Raw genomic sequence first — 14861 nt, 5'->3', positions numbered from 1 at the left:
CAAGAACCACACTTCAGCCTCTGACTCCAGGGGCGAGTGGCAAGAGAAACAAGCGCCCGACTCCTGGTTTTGCCATTTCTAAGGGAGGGTCCTAAAGCACTGGAGTGAGTGTGAAGTGCCCCCAGCTGCCCTTCCTGCCCTCTGTGTGCTGTGCACTCTGTGTCCGAGTCTTTCTGAACACTTTGCTCTGTCCTCTGCTCCTTGCCTCTTCTCCTCTGCCCCCTGCTCCCACCCTCTGCCCCTGCCCTCACCCTCTGACCTCTGCCTTTACCCTCTGACCTCTACCCTCACCCTCTGACCCCTGCCCCCACCCTCTGCCCCTGCCCTCACCCGCTGACCCCTGCCCTCACCCTCTGACCCCTGCCTCCACCCTCTGACCTCTACCCCCACCCTCTACCCCCACCCTCTGCCCTCTGTCCCCTGCCCTAAGTAAGCCCTTCCCCACAAGCCTTCAACCTCAGCCCACTGAGTGCATTTGCCTGTTTTTATTTTCTTTTTTTACCTGCTGAAGGAAGGAATATTTCATGGTTATTAATGAAAGTGATAGCAATCCCTTGTGTATTTATCTTAGATTATGTGGTCGTTATAAGATGAAGTACCTCAAGCAGTCAGTCTGCGGTTGATTTGAAAACAGACGAGTCTCAACAATGAGCTTAAGGAAAGGTGTCAGGTATAAATCTTGTCTTCAAACAGTCAGGGTGCATTCCAGACTTCAGAGACACTTCTTTGTATAAAGGTGCTTTTTTCCTCCCGCCTTTCTTTTCCTTGGGCCTGGAGGAGGATGAAAGTGCAGGGGTGTGTGCATTCGTTCGTTTAGTCTGATAATGAGGGCGAGGCTCACGGGCATGGTAATTTGGCAGCTTTGGCACTTCCTGTAACAGTTTTAATTTTTTTTTTTTATCCAAAGGCTGCTTAAAGACAAACATTTTTTGTTAAACTGCTGGTAGTTCATTTTCTGCAGGAACCATGCAATTAATCTTGTTTATATTAAAGAGACAGGTTGCCTTTGTCAGCTTTCCTGAGCTATAATTAATGAAGATCAAAAACGTTACAAAGACATAATATTTAGCTTAATGCAGATGAGGCTGGGCAACAGCTGCATCAATTAGAGGAGCAAAAGGGAAAACAAATATCCTTTCCTTTGGAATACCTCAGATACATTAAAAAGCAAGGATCACGAGGTGTCCTCCCTCCACCAGCCTTCTCCGGGAGGCCTGGTGAAAGATGGGGTTTGGACGTCAAATGGTGTGTAATGCCCCATCAATTATGCTTTAAATGCAGTTGGGGGCACCACACATCTCTCCTCACTTAGCTGAAATGCATCCAGGTGTGTGGCTCTGGTCTGAGAGGCTGTGAGGAAACTGGGATGGCAGGTAGAACCTGGCAGAACCATCTAGCCCACTGGAGACACTAAACACAGCCAGGCCACTTCACTTAGAGCCTCTGTTTGAGGGACCGTTATTAGGAAAACCCAAACAGAACCGATGAGGTGTACTCCCAACGGCAACATCAGCAGCCCCGCCCATGACTTCCTGACCTGGTGACTAAGACCTGTGGTCTCCAAGTGAGTGTAAGAGGGATCGCCTCCACCTCTAAACCAAACAACGTGGGCTTTCGTCTGCCTCAAGATGCCAGTGGCAAAGAGCCGCCTGGGAGTCCACTGGGATACCTCGTGGGGACCTGGAGTGGCTGGAACTGGCTGTCAGTGGCAGCCACGCTGGTTCCCTCACTCGCAGCTCAGGAAACAGGAGTGGGGGATTGTAGAAAGTAGTGCAAATTCAGCCAGTTGGAGTCATCACCTTCTCTGCTGGGCTTTACGAACCCGAGATCCTAATTGCAGAAGTCCAGAACAAAGAAAAAAATGCAAAACAAATCATAAACCAAAGATTTTCAGCAAATTCTGGTGATGCAGGATGGTGGCTGAGCAGGTCGAAGGAGCTGCCCATAATCAGGTATCTACAAAGGAAACTTCAGTCCATCAGCCAGGTCATAACCATCTAACCAGAAAAGCGCCCCATGGGACCTCTTTGCACAACGCCATGTGCAGTGTCTACCTGGAGGGACTGATAAATGTCAGAAGCTTCCTATCTGAAGGACTTAGTGCACAGCTGGTGGGCAGTAGGTGGAGGACATGAAGTGATTTCAATGGCATCAGGAACACCCAGTATTCAAAAGCAAACTGTGTTCTTACCCGGAACTAAACCAGAAGTCATGTCTGGGTCATTAAGGATGCCTGTACGGGGGTCGTTCTTACACATCATGCCTTTAACTTCATAATTGTACTTTTATGCATCAGTATCATCATCGAATATCATCAGACAGCCTTAAAGATGCTTATTGGTCAGTATTTGTGATAGTAAACATTGGGAAATGACCTGAAGATCAGATATTAGGGGATTTGTTGATTGAATTATGGTCCGTCCATATAGTGGAATAGTTTGGACCCATTAAAAATAACGTAGTTTATGAATAATTAAAGCTGTAAGGAAAAAAAAGCAAACGCTGAGGAGCATGTATACTGCTATCCTAATTTCATTCTTAAAGATATCTATGTGCAAATAGAAGACTGAAAGAAAATGCATCAAAATGGATGGTTTATGATTTTTATTTCTTGTATTTTTCTTTTATTTTCCAATTTTTCCATTGCAAAAAAATTTCTAAAATTGGAAAATAGTTTGTATTCATTAACACTTACTATGCACCAACCACTGTTAGCACTTTATACATATCATCTCACTTAATTCTTGCATTCTGAGATAGGACCTATTAGTAGCATAATTGTACTAATGAGACAACTTAGACACAGCGATAATTAAATTATTTGCCCACAGTCACATAGCTAGTAAATGATCAAGCCAGATTTTGAACCCAAGAAATCTGACTTAAGGGTCCTATATGTATAATCATCACCCTCTAATGCTATTATTCAAATCAGTTTGTGAGTGCCTCCCTAGGAAAGATGCACCAGTCACTTGCAACCCTGTATGAATTTCTCTATAAAATTATTTTCTTAGTGACAGCTGGCTGAATCAGAATCACAGAGGGAATGCATAGAGGAAAGCAGGTAAAAACAGAATTCGGGGAGCTGGCAAAACACCATACAAGGCACAGGTCTAAGTGAGAAAGGCACTGACTGGAATAGAAAGACAAAGCATATGTTTCACAAGTTTGCCAAGAGGAGTTGGTAGGGAATCTTTTTCCAAGTATAGTTTCTGGGCGGATGGCCACATGGATGGGGTAGAGGCCACACTTACCCAAAGTTAGCAGGGTCTCCAAACTTGGAAGAGAGAGGGCAGGTTGGTTTCAGAACATCTGTGAAATTCAATTAAATCATGAACCATTCAAATGATAAACAGAAATTTCAAGCCATATAACCTATGTCTCGGTCCATAACCATCTGCCCAGCACACTACCATCGTCCTGCTGGTTCTGGATTGGGATTCTTGTTCTGAAGAGAAAATGGTCCAAGACACAGAATTCATGCCATAAGAATGTTTCCTGTGCTCTCTGGGCTGCTGTAACTGAAGGATCTTAGAAGGAGGTGGTGAAGGAATTGGTGGGTCACAAGTGTTAGTTCTCTTCATCAACTTTCCTGAGTGACAATAGTAAGAAGTCTTGGACGGGACAGTCTCTTACACAGAGAGGCTCCTTGAATTCTGTTTTTCTGGCCCTAGAATTTTTATCATGCTTTTCAGGAGAGAGCTGAGAAGTGCAAGGATCTTGGCAATCTTCTGTGTCCCATTTGTAGTTTGTAGAAAAGCATTATTTCAAAGACTATCCATGTTCTCTGTCCCTTGTACGAACCAGTCTGGTTCAACTTCAGTTGATTCTTGGACAAACAGATGATGGTAAAAGAGCAGAGAAAACATTCGGAAACTCTGAACCATTTTCTTCTGTCCAGCTTGCCCCCTCTGTCCAGTTTTCTAGATGCTTCTTTTTTGTTTCCATTGCTACCACCCTACTTTAGGACCTTATTTTCATATACTCGCCTCCAGTGTCTCATCACTCACAGCTGTCCTGCAAGGACACCATCAAACTAATTTTCCTAAAGAATCCTTTTACTGTGTCCTGGCCTACCAAAAACAACTTCAGAACTGGACAAATATAGGATGAAACTTTAACTCTTTTCAGGCATTGGGCAAAAAGCAACACAGGGCTGTGATCTTTAAGAGAAGAGAAACACATTCATCACCCAGCTTTCTGCTGGGAGGCACTTTCTAGACCACAGTGAGGCCAAGCAGAGAGGCCATCTCACTGAGATGAAAAGGCAGATACTGGAAGTTGGGGCTGATAATGTATCTAGAATTTGTAAGACAAGATACCATATAGGAAAGAGCTACACTGAAGGGAGCCCCATAAACTGGCATGAGGGGTCCTTGGCCAAGACTCAGCACAACCCAGCAGAGAGCAGCTCCCACAGGGTTATGAGCTGAACAGAGTTCAGAAATCTCACAGAGCTGGGAAATTTTGGAGTGCTGGCACAACCGGGGTGGAGAAGGCTCTTTGAGAACATTAGGCCATCAAATGACACCCCCAAAAGTCCATGCTTAGGTATAAGGATCATGCGTTAGGACTAAAGAGAAAAAGCTAAATAGACCTGCCCTAATAAAGAATGAAGTCAAGCCTGACAGTTTTAAGAGAACATGCCAGTAATTTATACCTACTGTAGTGAAACCCAGCACTCTTCTGAAGTAGATTCTCTAAAACATATCATTATAATGTCTAGCATTCAGCAAAACCACTACCAGACATAAGAAGAAGGAAAATGTGACTCATAATTCAGGAAAAAGTAGTCAATAGAAACAGACCCCAAGACAACAAAAGTGTTGGAATTAACAAAGTCTTTAGGACATTTAATATCAACATGTTCAGTGATTTAAGGGAAAAGTTGGATGTAATGAATGAACAGATGGCAATTCTCAGCAGAGAAAGTGAAATTATTTTTTAAAGATGGAACTCTAGAACTGGAAAGTACAATATCTGAAATGAAATATTCACCAGAGGGCTTAACAACATGTTGGAGACCGTAGAAGAAAGAGGCAGTGAATTGAATTCAGATCAACTGAGATAATGGAATCTGAAGAAGAGAGATTTAAAAAAAAAACAACACATCATGTTTTCCTGTTGTTCAGAAAACCTTTGTCTAGTTGAAGAAAACCAAATCCTATTATTTAAGGCCCTTTGCAATCAATCTCCAAACTACCTTCCAACCTGATCTGCTAGTACCTTTCCTGTGAACACACCATTTCAACCAAAGCAGTAAACAAACTGCCCCAGTACCACCTTCTACCTCCCCACCCTAGCCCCTTCCATGCAACATGCCCACACCTAAAATTCTTTTCCCTGCCTCAGGTTCTTAAGACAATATCAAACGCACTTCATCCATGAAATTTTCTTCAGTGTGCCCAACCAGCAATGTAATTTCTCTCTTTTGATCTCCTCCCAAAAAGCAAACAAAAAAGCAAAGCAAACAATAACAAGGGAAAAAAAACGGTGTTTGTGCTTCCTTATGGAAATATTCTTGGTCCTACTTTCAAGGTCATTTGCCTGTTGTCTAAACCCTCTTATTAGACTGGAAGAACCTCAAGAGCCAGTCTGTGTCTTACTCATCCTTATGTTCCTTTTGGTACCCTAGCAGCCCCTGGAAGGATGATAATGTTTGTTGAATTAATCAGGATATAATAAGACAGTCCATAACATGGGTATTTGTTCTGGTAATAGTGTTGGCAAAAGCTTTCACTGCATATCATAGATCTAAGAGAACCTCATGGACTAGTAGAGTTGGATGAACATTTAGAAGTGATCTAATATAATATGCTCACTTTATAGTTAAAAAAATTGAAGGCACTGGACCCTAGTCCAGTGCTCTTTCCTCTAAACCACGTTACCTCTGTGTGCCAGTATCTATAAACAGGATTATATCTAGGATTTGAAACAAAGAATTTCAAGCCCATATTTAAATTCTGATAAGACTAACCCCTCCCATCAAGATGTACTTTATATGGGAATTCCTTTTGATTCTAACATTCACCACCTGTTAGCAAAGTAATCATAATAGCCTTTCTGGTTGAGTTTTTGTCTGACCCCAGACACAGTGCTGCCCAGATAACAGAAATAACTGATAGCTCAGCTCTTTGTGATCACCTGCTAAGTTTAGGGTTTCTCTAGTATGGTACTGTAGTGTGGGCACTGGAATTAGGGTCCACTAGCCTGGACATATTTGCAAGATGGATGTTGAGATGATTCTGAACACACAGGTCCTGTGGGGGTGACTGGAGAATGGGAAAGAGGGGCCTCCCGCATGATAAGAGTCCACTGAGGAAGAGCACCAAGTACATAGAATCCCTTCAGGATCCTGAGAAACCCCCAGGTAGGTGGTTAATCAGTCTGATAAGCAAGCACAAGAAATGGGTGCCCCCCATGCCCCACGATGCATGGCAGATGGCTCACAGTTGAGTCCCCTAAGCTGGCACTATCCTTGGGGAAAGAAGGCTGTCTCACCAAGGTTATCCCCTGCTCCTGGGGGCATCCCATATCCAGTGCTTGACTGATGTGGGAATGTAAAGGCCTGGTCCCGTTGCTCCAATTCAAGACAACTCTGTAGGTCCTGCCTGGCTTCTTTTTTTTTTTTTTTTTTTAAGATTTTATTTATTTATTTGACAGAGAGAGGCACAGCGAGAGAGGGAACACAGCAGAGGGAGTTGGGAGAGGGAGCAGCAGGCTTCCCGCCAAGCAGGGAGCCCGATGCGGGGCTCAATCCCAGGATCCTGGGACCATGACCTGAGCCAAAGGCAGACGCTTAACGACTGAGCCACCCAGGCGCCCCCTGCCTGGCTTCTTTGAGGTCTTTCTTGGGACTGCTTTTGCAGCCCAACTTCTCATCTTCACAAGTGTTGATCCCCGAAGTTCTCCCTGATAAATGTTAAGTACTTCAGTCTCCAGTTCAGGGAACTTGGCGAACATGACCTGAGAAGGGAGCGAAGGCAAGGGAAAGTTCCAGAAGAGCAGAGGTGAGGCCTAAAGGCCACGTGGCACTTCAGAAGCACCACTCAGAGCCCTGATGACATGCCATAGGGAGTCACTTTACGCTGCAACATGAAGGAATAAGCAGTCACTTGCACTTCCCTGATTAATCTGGCCCTGGCTGGTCTCACGTCTTAATGGCTTCAGCCCTCATGAAAGAAATACACGTCTCGGAGGGTATTGTCTGCTTTGCCTTGTAGGTTTGAGTATTTCACTATGCCTGTAACATTCAGTTCCCCAGCTGGGAAGCGCCTTCCTGCGATCAGAATCACGCCTCCCCACAGCACCATGGCCCAGGCAGAGCTCAGTGAATATGGCCATTTGGTCATTGACTTGTCCATTTTGCTGCAACCAATCTCCTCAGCTCTAGAGGGATGCATTCCACCTACTCCCAGACACACTAGCTTCTTCAAAAACTGAAGGAAATGAGGGCATTAGCCTCAGTAAGCTCATAGAATATTTAATTTGGAAGGGACATATTATTCTGAGGTCATTTTCCAGTCACATCTGCTTCTAAGGCGGCATGAAGACCTAGCCCATGATAAATCATAAGCTGCATACGTCATTATTTCAAGTGAGTCACTCTTTGGTGTTTGGGAAGAAATGAGAACATCCGTTTTCCATATGCCATACAGAGCTGGAGGGGGCGGGGAGGCCATCACCCAAGTGGGCTCTCTGGCTGGGGTGATTGTGTCCCGCAGCCCCAAATCAGTCCTCGACCCTCAGATGATTCTTGTTTATGACAGGGAAAGAGTAGGAATCTCATCACAATTGTTAGGAAAAATATATTTTTATGATAAAGTTAATCACAAGTTGTGCCCTGGTTTCTGAGGAGCTATGGCAGCAGGAAGATGATATTCACTTAGAGTAAGTGGATGAACCAGGCAGTGTCATTCTGAAGTGATGGGTCCAGGCCCCAAATACAACTATTTGTAAGGACAGAACAGCCAGGCTCAGGGCAGCCATGTTCTCCCGGTAAGTAGAAAGCAAAATCGCCAGATATTTCTTGTGCTTTTGCTTTTTCCCTTAGAATAATTATTTATTGTTTTTATTCAAAATAGTATATGCTCATAGAAAAAAATTCAAGCAATATAGAAGAGTGTAAAGAAGAAAGCAAGAAAAATATTCCTAATTCTCCCATCTAGCAATAACCATTACTAATATTAAGTGGACATTCCAAGTGTATGCATGTGTGTGTGTTTGTAGGTGTGTGTGTGTGTGTGTGTGTGTGTGTGTGTGTGTGTGGCTGTGAAGTCCTTGGAGTATCTTTAATACTTTTGCTTCTTACACTGGTGAAAATAAAGTGATCCATAGTACATGAAAGAAATGTGAAGACCTCTATTTTAAAAATTCTCTCTTGAGAATAATTCACTCCAAGACCATTTTACTTTTTTTAAAGTTTTTTTTAATTGACATGTAATTGACACATATCCTTATATTAGTTTCAAGTATACAGCACAGTGTTTCAATATATATATGTGTGTACTGCAAAGTGATCTATCTCCACAGTACATTTAGTTAACATCCATCATCACATAGTTCAATTATTTTCTTGTGATAAGAACTTTTAAGATCTACTGTCTTAACAACTTTCAAATATACAGTAACAGTATTATTACTGTAGTCACCATGCTATAATTACATCCCCAGGAATGACTTATTTTATAACTGGAAGTTTGTACCTTTTTTTTTAAAGATTTTATTTATTTATTTGACAGAGTTATAACCCCCTTCATGCATCTCCCTCAGAGCCCCCCACTTCCGTCTCTGGCAACTACCCAGCCCTTTTCTGTATCTATGAGTTTGAGGTGGGGTTTTGTTTGTTTTTAGATTCTGCTTAGAAGTGAAATGATATGGTATCTATCTTTCTCTGTCTTCTCTGACTTAGTTCACTTAGCATAATGCCCTCGAGGTCCATCCATGTTGTCACAAATGGCAAGACTTTGTTCTTTTCTGTGGCTGAATAGTATTTCGTTGTGTGTGTGTGTGTATCACATTTTCTTTATCCATTCATCTGTTGATGGACATTTAGGTTTTTCCCTATCTTGGCTATTGTAAAGAATGCTGCAGTAACCATGGGGTGCAGATATCTTTTTGACTTAGTGTTTTTCTTTGCTTTGGGTAAATACCCAGAAGTAGAATTGCTGCATCATATGGTATCATATGGTAATTATATCTTTAATTTTTTGAGGAATCTCCATACTGTTTTCCATGGCAGCTGCATCAATATACATTCCCACCAGTTTTACTTTTTAATACATAAACACTTTTTAAGTGTATAGAAGAGTTTTTAGTATACAGGCTCTGGACAGAGAATGAACTTTGTAAGAACTGCTTAGTGCTCAGGATAATCCTGCCATCAGTCTCCAGGGGGTTACCTTTATACACAATCCAGTTCAACAAGTTTCCCCAAGCCGCCCCCCCACCCCCCCGCCCCGGCTCAGGTGGATGCTGAGTGTGGGTCCCAGGATCTGCCTCCCATCACACCACATGGAGTTGCCCTGCCCAGTAGGTACTGAAATGATTATCTGAAGAGCCTCCATAAAGTACAGGGAGAAACAGTGGGGCAGGGGGGATTCCAAGGCCTCAGAATATCAGAATAATGAACCTGCACCCAGGTTAATCTTGTACCCTGACTGCCTGTCACACCTGGAATGCTCTCCAAGAACATTTTCCAAGTCCTGAGGAGGACTGCCTGGAGGAGGAGGCTGGCATGTCCTCAAAGACATAGCATTTGGAGGTCATCCCAAATGGCTGACTCATTCATGCCTGAAGGGTGGATGTTTCCGATAACAATGCAGAGAAATGGAGGAAATGCACACACGGCTGGTAATCATCAGTCTGATTGATTGTGTATTACATAGAGGAGAGGTCAGATGGGAGCACAGGGTGGGGGGGTCAACATCCCTGTTATGAGAAAGTTCTGTTAAGCTTTTATTCACAATTCCCACCTCTCTCCACTTCAAAACCTTCTCACATCATACACTTCCTACCTGCCCCATGAAGCTGGTCAAGCAAGGCCTTCCAGACGGCACTCCTCTTCCCTTTCCCCCTGCTCACCCTTCCCAGGGGGCTTATCTATACAGCTGTACTTACATGTGGTCATGGCCTGCTGCCCCTCACAAACCTTCACAAGTAGACAGAGTCACAGGCCCACACACTGGACCAAGCCAACATCTCCAAAACTCTGTTTGGGAAGCTCCCAAGGATTGCAAAAGCTTTACAAAGACCATTGTGCAACCATCACCATCACCCATCTCCAGAACTCTTCCATCTTCCCCACCTGAAACTCTGTCCCCTTGACACACCAGCTCCCCATCCCTGCTCATCCAGCACCTGGCACCCACCATCCTACTGTCTGTCTCCATCTGATGACTTGAGGGACCTCATGTCAGCAGAGTCCCATGGTGTTTGTCTTGGTGGCTCGCTCAGCGTATCTTTAAGGGTCACCCCTGTTGTAGCACGCATCAGAATTTCCTCCCTTTGTAACGAAAACTAGTATCCCATTGCATGTGTATACCATATTTTGTTTCTCCCTTTGGGATCCATGGCATTTTAAAATAAATATAGATCATTTTTATTACCTGTATTTTTATTTTTAAATCACTTCGGATTCTTTTTCCTGGCATTCTTGGTGGTTGGCATTTAAAACACTGGTGGTCCAAATAAACCAAGTTGCATTCTTTATACCCCGACCTCTAATTAGCTCCCCTAAAAACTCAAGAGACATTTTCTCTATTTGAGAATTTAATATTCTTTCTAATTACCAGGTTTCCAGGCTTTAAACGTATTTTTTTAAATTTTAATACCAGCATACTCTAGTTCCAAATCCTTTGGCATCATCTTGGGGCTGTTGGCATGGGAATAAATGGCACTCGGACTGCCAAAGTAGTGTAATATGTAATGAAACACCTAATAAAAGGTGTCTTTAAACGTTGTGTACTTGGATTCATTGGCATAGCATTCTGTATTGGCCCCTGGAATAAACGGAGAGCTCCACTAGAGCAAGAACAGGGGGTGGGCTCAGGAGGGGCTCAGCCACACACACTGCCTTGCTTTGGCTGATGGCCACACAGCCGTTCGTCCTCTGTGAGGACTCCTGTCCCCTGGGCGCAGACAGTGAGGCGGCACGGTGGATACAGTCACAACTCCCTAGGCCGCTCCCAGGGTTGGAGAGCTACAAGACTGGACTTGTGCACTTTCTGGTTTAGAAGGCAAGGTACAATTTCCTGAAATCACCAAATTGGTATACCATTGGTGATCCTGGAAACCCTGTCTTCTTTCTACCAGGGAAAGTGTCAGAACTGCCAATAAGCAGAGACACCATGGGGCCTGGGCTTCCCCAGATGTCAGCTCCTCAAGGGTGGGGACCTTGTCTTTGGCCTGTGGGTTAAGATGTGGCCTCAGCAGCCAGGTGTCCGGGCTCAGCCACTCATGCTGACCCTGTGACCTCAGGAGGGTCCGATCCCTGCAGGGTGCCACAGTTGCCTCATCTACACAGTGGGAACCCTGGCAGGACCGCCTCGTGGGCTGATGTGGCAACTGGACCAGTGCCTGCTCCTGGCAGTGCCCCAGGGGTGCGGGCGTCTGTGCCCATCCTAACCTAGCACTGAGCTCGGCGTGTCTTTACTGAGGTCTATTAAGTGCACGAATGCTCAGATCCTTCCCAGCCTGTCGTCAACCCAGGAGACCCTGCTTCACCCACTGTGAGAGTAACAGCTGTTTTAGGTTAGCGGCAACAGTGTGGGCTCCATGGCCAACATCTTGCAGGCTTGGTCAGTCTGTTTTACTTTTCTCAAAGAGAATACCATTCCCGCCGAACAGAGGAGTGTTTGCTCCTATATGGCTGGGTGGTACTTGCTTGTGCACACTCCTGACTAACTACCAGCATGGCGCCCTCACGTTCAAAACGCTTCTGCATAAAAGCATCTCATCCTATCGTCAGAGAGGCGGGCAGGCAGGGAACCCTGTATCCCCATTTTAGACGTAAATTGACTGAGGCACGGTGAGCTTACACAAGGCCATCCGTCGAGACCTCCTCAGGGCTGTCGCTCATGGAAAATAGCGCCCCCTGTGGCGGGATGGGATGGCCCTGGCTGGGTGGCGGCCAGCCCTGTTCCGCCGGGCCTGTGGCACACTGCAGGGCACACTCTGTAGTCCCGCTCAGAAGGGAGCCCGCCAGCCCATCTCCTAGGCCTGGAAAGCAGACAGCAGCACCCCGGACGCTCAGAGCAAGGGCCGACTCCCGCCACTCTTCTTCCACACACCAGCCAAGGAAAATACACCATAGGCTTGGCTCGGGAAATCTTGTTCAGAAAGCAAGCACTCCCAAGCTGGTGGTGGCTCTCTTCACGTTGATTCCGGATCACCCAGACTAGTCGCTACCTGCCTCGCTAGGGCAATGCACTCTTTTCAATTGCTTTTTAAAAAGGATACTCAGCACTTCCGCAGTGATCCAGCTCCCCCTCTCTCAAGAGAGGCGCAGGGTAGGAGCATGAATGTGGGATATGACAATACAATCAGTATCACACTCATATGTAACTTAACCGCATGAAGAGTGAGTGAAGCTGTCGAGGAGAGGTTTCATTCTCCACCCCAGGACCCCTCCGTCTCCCCGAAGACCCGTCAGAGCAGGTCTGTCTCAGGGGGAGGCCTTTGACGAGTCTACAGGCGCCTTCCTTAGCTCGTGCTCCCCAAGGCTTGACCGTTACTGTGCTTGAAGAGAGAACATAAAAAACGAATCCTCTTTCAAACCGGTAGAACAAGACCTTGAGTGTGAAGGAAGGATCCAAGTTGCTTGCCTCATGCAGGGACTCCAGTGCGGGGAAAGGGCCTCTCCAAGGGGCACCGAGTGCGTGTTTCTGGCCCTGCACCCAGGTCAGCAGCCCGTGGAAATGCCACCTGTGTTGGGTCATTACCACGTCAGGGGACAAAGGCGGGAGAAGTGGCTGATCCCAGGATAAAGAGCGGGGAGAAGATCCACCGGCTGGGAATAAACAAGCCCCAACTTCAAAGCCTGGGCACGTGAGATGTCTGTGTTGCTGCCCGTAGGTTGTCTTAGAGCCCGCCTCCCCAGGTTCTCGGGGCGCGGACTCTTCACGGGAGTCCGAACTGCCGCGTGCATGCCCGGGAGTGAAGCAGCCATGGACTGGCGCGATGTCGAAAGGGGAGAGGAGATAATAGGACACCATCAGCTGGAAGCCAGTGGCTCCAGGAGTCTGCACAGGCCCCCCTGTGGGAGGGGGGACAGAGCCCCACTCCCAACGACAGACCCACTCAACAAGGCTGCCGGTGGCAGTGCCCCCTGAAGAACTGTCCGGCTCTCACGGGTCCGCAGCACTTCGGCAAAGCCGAGTCCACGTTGCACTGATCCTGGGCTCCTGTCCTGATGTGCCCCTCTCAGCCTGTCCCCTCCCTGCTCTCTCTGTGGCTCTCTCTGCAGCTCCCCTGTTCCCAGGCTGAGCAGAATGGTGGAAAGTGGAGCAACTCTGGGTTTGGGCCCAGCTCTCCAGCCTCTGTCTGTGGGGCCTCAGGCAAGTCACTCAACCTCTTTGAGACTCCATTGGCTCATGAGTTAAATGGGGAATAGTGAGGGCCTACCTTGCAATGTTCAGAGGATTCAACAAGAATGTGTGTATGAACAGGGCCTGCGCTGGGTATGCCCTCCATAAATACTCCCAGTAAGCTGTGAGGACATCTGCCCACAGCAAACACACCAGAGGGCTCCACTCCCAAAACACGATGCCTCAAGAAACCTTTCTCTTAGGCACTCCCCAGATTTCCATTAGATAAGGGTCACAGAAAAGGCCACTGCTTTCTCTGACTGGAAAGGAATCTTTGAGTGGGGGGACCTTGCCCTGCATGAGTTTGAGTTTTGCCTGCTGATAACCCCGCACCCACTATCTAGCCCTTCTTCCATCTCCCTGGGCACCCACGTTCCCAGCCTTTCCGGTCCCCAGGAGCACAGCATCCTCAGAAGTGAGGGCCACACGCACGCACCGTGTGTGCTTCTTCTCTGAGCCAGTTCTGTGTGCTAGCATAAAAGCGTCTTAGGACAGAAGAATGTTTTTGAGGAGGAGTATTTATAGTGGTGAACAGGCCATTGTCTTCAGTACACTAGCAATCCTTCTGAAGTGACTGAAAAGCATCGCTGGATTAGCTCTGGGCAAATGCTATCGTTTTTCTTCTCCTTTGACCTTCCCCTTTTGGCCGTGCTCAAGCTGGTGCGGGAGGGGGCTGCAGGTCTTATCTGTGGCTAGCAGCATCTCTGTGGCAGCCATCAGCGGGGCTGGGGGGTGGCCAGGGCGGAGGGGATGGGAGCAGGTCAGTAGAAGCAGTTTGGAAGCTGCCAGGTGGTTCCTTCCAGACGGCTCAGTGACTAGAAGCAACCATAAGTTCTCTTCTGGGAGCGTCTAGAACAGACTTAGACCAAGCCCATCAGCAGCCCTGCTGGGAACCTGCCTACAGCAGATGTGCGGTCAGGACTGCCCAGGTCCAGGAAACAACCGGAAACCACTTTTAAAATGTAATCTTAGCAAAAAGAAATCAAAAGGGTGAATGAATAAACATGGTGGTGTGTCAGTACTTGGACTATTACTCAGCATTACAAAGGAACAAAACTAGTTAAGTCTCACAACCCAGAGGAAGCACAGTAATTATGTTCAGTGAGAGAAGCCAGATACAAAGAACACGTGTGGCATGGTTCCACTCCTGTGAGAGCTAGAACAAGCAGAGCTAATCCGTACTTTCACAACTGGCCCAGTGGAGCAGGTGGATGACAAAGGGCTGCAAAAAGACCTTCTGGAAGCGACGGGACAGTCAGTTATCACGACTAGGTG

The 14861-nt window shown here is 46.4% G+C and overlaps 1 protein-coding gene across 7 annotated transcripts in view; it reads left to right on the top strand.

Annotated features, from left to right (window-relative positions):
* Nucleotides 1–14861, top strand: part of EDAR (ectodysplasin A receptor) — a 107461-nt gene that overhangs the window by 44350 nt on the left and 48250 nt on the right. Inside the window, exon 3 of one of the 7 annotated variants that reach the window (XM_035001926.1) lies at nucleotides 6258–6370. The exons of 5 other annotated variants lie outside the window; for them this stretch is intronic. The gene's annotated coding sequence lies outside the window, so the exon portion shown is untranslated. Of the gene's footprint in view, nucleotides 1–2828; nucleotides 6371–14861 lie in introns of those variants that run through there. One more of the 7 variants, XM_035001927.1, reaches the window with a different exon arrangement.

This window comes from Mirounga leonina, unplaced genomic scaffold (assembly GCF_011800145.1).
Source record: "Mirounga leonina isolate KUSES-001 unplaced genomic scaffold, KU_Mleo_1.0 Mir_125, whole genome shotgun sequence".
NCBI classification, from domain to species: Eukaryota; Metazoa; Chordata; class Mammalia; order Carnivora; family Phocidae; genus Mirounga; species Mirounga leonina.
This window is presented reverse-complemented; position numbering and strand designations above follow the sequence as displayed.